The following is a 5,275-nucleotide window of genomic DNA, read 5'->3' on the forward strand; positions in this document are numbered from 1 at the left end:
TGGCCGTAAGAAAGGGATCTTATCACATTGTCCGCTAAAAGAAGTAGACATTTTAGTTTGGCTGGAAGATGGTCTTTCATCTGCAGATGTTACTGTTGCTTTAACACCTACCCCACGGACACAACCTTTTTTCCCCTTCCCAACACGCCTATTCCCCTTTCCACCAGCAGCAGGCCTTTTTCCACTCATTTTGGTGGTTAACTAATTCACAACTCTGGAGTTGTTTGCACAAAAAAACAATGGATGGTAACCGAGCAGAGCTGAGTGGCCAAACTGTGGTATTAGGCCAAAACTATTGGCTGGGTTAGATGCAGAAAAAAATTATATTCAATTTGCAACCTGATGGAGGTCTGTATAGATGGATTAATAGAACAAGTCCCACACACAGCTAGAAGCCCAATATTTTTTCAGAGGTAGATGCAGAAAAAAATATATTCAGTTTGCAACCTGATGGAGGTCTGTATAGATGGATTAATAGAACAAGACCCACACACAGCTAGAAGCCCAATATTTTTTCAGAGGTAGATGCAGAAAAAAATATATTCAGTTTGCAACCTGATGGAGGTCAGTATAGATGGATTAATAGAACAAGTCCCACACACAGCTAGAAGCCCAATATTTTTTCAGAGGTAGATGCAGAAAAAAATATATTCAGTTTGCAACCTGATGGAGGTCTGTATAGATGGATTAATAGAACAAGTCCCACACACAGCTAGAAGCCCAATATTTTTTCAGAGGTAGATGCAGAAAAAAATATATTCAGTTTGCAACCTGATGGAGGTCTGTATAGATGGATTAATAGAACAAGTCCCACACACAGCTAGAAGCCCAATATTTTTTCAGAGGTAGATGCAGAAAAAAATATATTCAGTTTGCAACCTGATGGAGGTCAGTATAGATGGATTAATAGAACAAGTCCCACACACAGCTAGAAGCCCAATATTTTTTCAGAGGTAGATGCAGAAAAAAATATATTCAGTTTGCAACCTGATGGAGGTCTGTATAGATGGATTAATAGAACAAGTCCCACACACAGCTAGAAGCCCAATATTTTTTCAGAGCTAGATGCAGAAAAAAATTATATTCAATTTGCAACCTGATGGAGGTCAGTATAGATGGACTAATAGAATGATGCTATGCCCAAAAGATTTTACTTCACTAGGTGCAGTAAAAAAATTGGTATTCTATACACAGGTGGTATATCTTGCAACACAGATAGGCTACTCCACTGACTAACACACTCTGCAATAGGCCAAAAAGGATTAGCTTTGCTAGATTCAGCCAAATGCTGTGAAAAAAACTTGCACAGCACTGGCACAGACCTGCCTGGCAAAAACTGATAGGAACTGATGTAACCTAGTCCTGAAAAGGACTCCAATTACAATTAGTCTTTACTCCCACAATCTATCTATTTAAGAGCACAGACCTGCCTGATAAAAGTCGTAGGAAATGCTGTAACCTAGTCCTTAAAAGGACTGCAATCACAACTATTCCCTACTCCCAAGCTATCTGTAGATTTGTGCGAAAATTGGCTTGAAATTAACAAGGTATAGCGCACACAGCAACAGCGGTGCCGTCTAACACGCAGCTGCAGCAGTGAGAAAATGGTGGCGACGGGGAAAATGGCTTGGTCTTATAGGGCAAGGACATGTGACATACACTGCCAATGACACATTCCCTTGCTTGTGTGAAAAAAAGCACTTCGCTCCGTGTGTGCGCTGCTGATAGGCTGACAGATTGCACCTCCCCACTGCAAATGCGGGAAAGAGAAAAAAAAATGGAGATCTTCATTGTTCCTGCAGAGATCCATCCCCTGCCCCTCCCCCCACCCCGCTGTACACTCAAACTGCGTATTAACATTAATTTTCATCATTACTGAGAAAAAATCCAGTTATGATTTTGGTGCACGAACAGTTATCGAACATAACCTCGAACAGCCGAATTTTTCTCAAATTGTTCGTGTTCGCCGAACGGCTCGAACACCGCCCAAAACAGCTCGAATTTGAGATTGGCGAACAGTTCGAGTAGAACAACGCTCATCTCTATTTAACACAGGTTGTGGAAATTTCAAGCCTAAAGTGAACCTGACACAGTCCGTGGGCAGCATGTATCAGGCATTGGCTCTATGTCTCTAAAACACTGAGGTGTTTTAGAGAACAACATACTTAAGAATCCACCGGGGATCAAGGCCGCGCTGTAGACTAGTCAGATAGGTGGATCTCCCCAGGTCTTCCCCTCACCCGCTGCCCTGGATCAACAGATTTCTGCCTAAGTGTGCGTATAGGCAAAGACCTGTCAATCCAGAGCAGTGGTCGGGGAGAAGGCACCGGGGACCAACTAGTCCGACTAGTCTGCCGCACGGCTTGGTCCCCAATGGCATGTCAAGTAGGTTTTCTCTGAAACGCCACAGCATTTAAGAGTCAAACATAACTGGCTGTGTTCATACACCAATGCTTGATACATGCTACCCACAGATTGGAAAGGTTCTCTTTAACCCTGCTGTTCTGTTCATATTTGCTATAAACTTGTACTGTTTGGGTCAATATGACCCGATCCATTAAAGTCTGTAAACTTTGACATTTAGCTACTCTAAGCATATTATTTGAATACCAGTTGCATTATTTAACTGTATGTGAACATGGATGGTTAAAAACAAATGAAAAATAAAAGTCAAAACTTCAGTTTTCTAAAGAAAATAACGATAAAGCAAAGGGTTGTACACCTTCACTTATTGCTATATTCAGGCATTCTTACATTCTGCACAGACATAACTCACATGTGCTTTACATAATTATTTACTATGACTAGAACATGTAATATTTGTTTTATCACGCAAAGATGGACAAATGCTGCATCTTTTCCTTTTTAGGCTTTTTCCAGTGCTGGTGGAGGCGGTGGGTTCGCTTTGTTGAGCATGCTGCTGGATACGGTTTACTATGGCTGCTGCTCTTTAATTTTGGGGTTTTACTTTTCTTCCTAAAATAGATGGCATAACAAGTGACTTTGCTAATTCTTCCAGAAAGAGTCTTTGTTTATGCAGTTTATTGGCATTCCGATCGGGGTTTATTTCACACCATCAAACAAATGCATTGTAGGCAGTACATCAACAATGTTATAAAATAAAACCATTGGGCACCGATTGGTTTTGCACCTGCTTGTGTATGTAGCTATTAGTTGATCTAGGGTATCAACTGTCCCTTTGGTGGAATTATAATCTAATATCATTGGCGGCTTTTTGTCATCTCGACTACTTACTGCATTGTCATGGTGCATCGTGCTCATCGGAATGACCGGTTTGTTTTTTTTTGGGAATGTAAGAAAACCCTGTTGTATCTCCAGTAAAGTAAAATGTTGAACTATGAACATCTCTTTGACCAGGGATACCTTGTGGCAGTTCAGGCTTTGCTTTTTCTTACAGTGCCCAGCATTTTAAGTTTTCGTTTTAACAACAGCTGCCCCAGTTGGTGCGATGTAAAAAAGTTGTCGCATTTTGTCCTCTTTAGTCCATATGTCAAATCTGAAATGACTTGTATTCCCTGATTCTTTTCAGTTTTGTCTCCAGGCTTTTTTCCTGTATATACCGGAGCGTTTAGAGCGGATGAGATGCTGCTGTCACAAAGTGTCCATATCTTGATGCCGTACTTTGCTGGCTTACTCGGTATATATTGTTTGAATGGGCACCTACCTCAAATTGCCACAAGTTGTTCTTCCACAGTGACCTTTTCACCAGTATTGTATAATTTTGAAAGAATCTCTGTCCATTTATCCCAAACTTCTCTAATAGCGGCTAGATGTTAGCAGAGGACAATTCTCCTGCCTGGGCAGAAGGCTGCAAGTTCCAAATGACATGTTTGTTTTCAGACTGAATTGCTTGCATCGGACTAGATGTCTGGGTATCGTGCCTCATCAGATTCAACTTCAGAATCACAATTCTCATAATCACTTTCCCTCCACTTATGTGGTCCTCATCTTTGGACACTTTCTCCAGTTGGATATCTTCTTCAGAATCTGAGGCGTTGGCAAGCTTTTACAATTCAGCTTCACTCAATGGACGTCTTCGCCACATTTTTATCCAACCTTCCAAATAATGGACACTCACGACTTTCACGGGGTAAAATCAGCGTTTTGGAATAAAACAGAACTATATGAATAAACAACAACAATAATAATAATAATAATAAAATCGCAGCAAACACTAACCAGTGTAGAAACAATAAGTGCTTATATACTACAGTGAAACAGACATGCACAGACCTGTACTCAAAGCCCATCCATCTTCAGTAACTTGCAAATATATCAAGCGCATGGACAGGCAGGAACTGGAGAAAACGATAAACAATAGTAGATGCAATAGATAATTCACAATGATACAAAATCGTATGTGACTGAAAATATAGCGGGAGATCCTTATAGAACACCATCGGGTCATATTGACCCGAACGGTACATATGTAACAATCATTTCATACAGAGTTAAAATAAAAAATTTTTAAAAATACTCATAATAACTACACCTATCCATAAACAAACTAGCCTAACCACGATTTACAGATCCTCATAATAATTAATCTGCAGCTTCACAAACTTTTTGGGGGGTAAAATAGACCCGAACAGTACTGCAGGGTTAAATGAACATGCTGAGGATTTCAGTGCAGGTCAGTTTCCATTCCAGATTTTTTCCACATTATGTGGATGAGATTTCTCGATATCTTATCCACATCGCTAGTAATTTGAGCATATTTTCGGCACACAAATACACAGTGAATAATCTGCTTTGTATAAGTCCCATATGCACATACGCTGAAGTGCTTCTTACCTGCACTTATCCTAGGCCGACAGCTGCCAGCTGACAAGGCATACTAAACAATGATATACAAACAGTTAATAACTATAGCAGAAGCCTTTAATTGGCTGCATATAAAAGATTTTTTTCTATTCACACTCTTATTATTTGCTTTTTTCTTTTTCTTGCAGCTGCAAATTATATTACGATGCAACTGCATTTCCACAAGCTGAAAGTTCCTAATCTCTGCCACATGTGTAGACTTATCATAGTAAGTTCTCGTGTCTACACTTTATCATCACTACAAACAATAGTTACATGTAATGGCCCAACGATACTTTGTGCACATGTTGGAACAGCAACTCTTGTAATGTTACAGTATTTTGCCCTGTGGCAACGTAATTATGCTCCATTTCACATCATGTTTCTGGAGGCCCCTTTTTGCCAAGACTGGGTGTTCCCCTGATACTTGTTTCTGTACTAATAAAAGATG

The 5,275-nt window shown here is 40.1% G+C and overlaps 1 long non-coding RNA gene across 1 annotated transcript; it reads right to left on the reverse strand.

The window, feature by feature from the left end:
- Positions 1-2,896: 2,896 nt before the first annotated feature.
- On the reverse strand, positions 2,897-4,920 carry LOC141160827 (uncharacterized). The gene is made up of 3 exons (XR_012250533.1): positions 4,816-4,920; positions 4,255-4,319; positions 2,897-4,141 (listed from the first exon to the last, which is right to left on the reverse strand). It is a non-coding gene; the product is annotated as an uncharacterized lncRNA (long non-coding RNA).
- Between the last annotated feature and the right edge of the window lie 355 nt (positions 4,921-5,275).

Source organism: Phyllobates terribilis, unplaced genomic scaffold (assembly GCF_046119375.1).
Source record: "Phyllobates terribilis strain yellow unplaced genomic scaffold, ASM4611937v1 Scaffold_9__5_contigs__length_417890890, whole genome shotgun sequence".
Lineage (NCBI taxonomy): Eukaryota > Metazoa > Chordata > Amphibia > Anura > Dendrobatidae > Phyllobates > Phyllobates terribilis.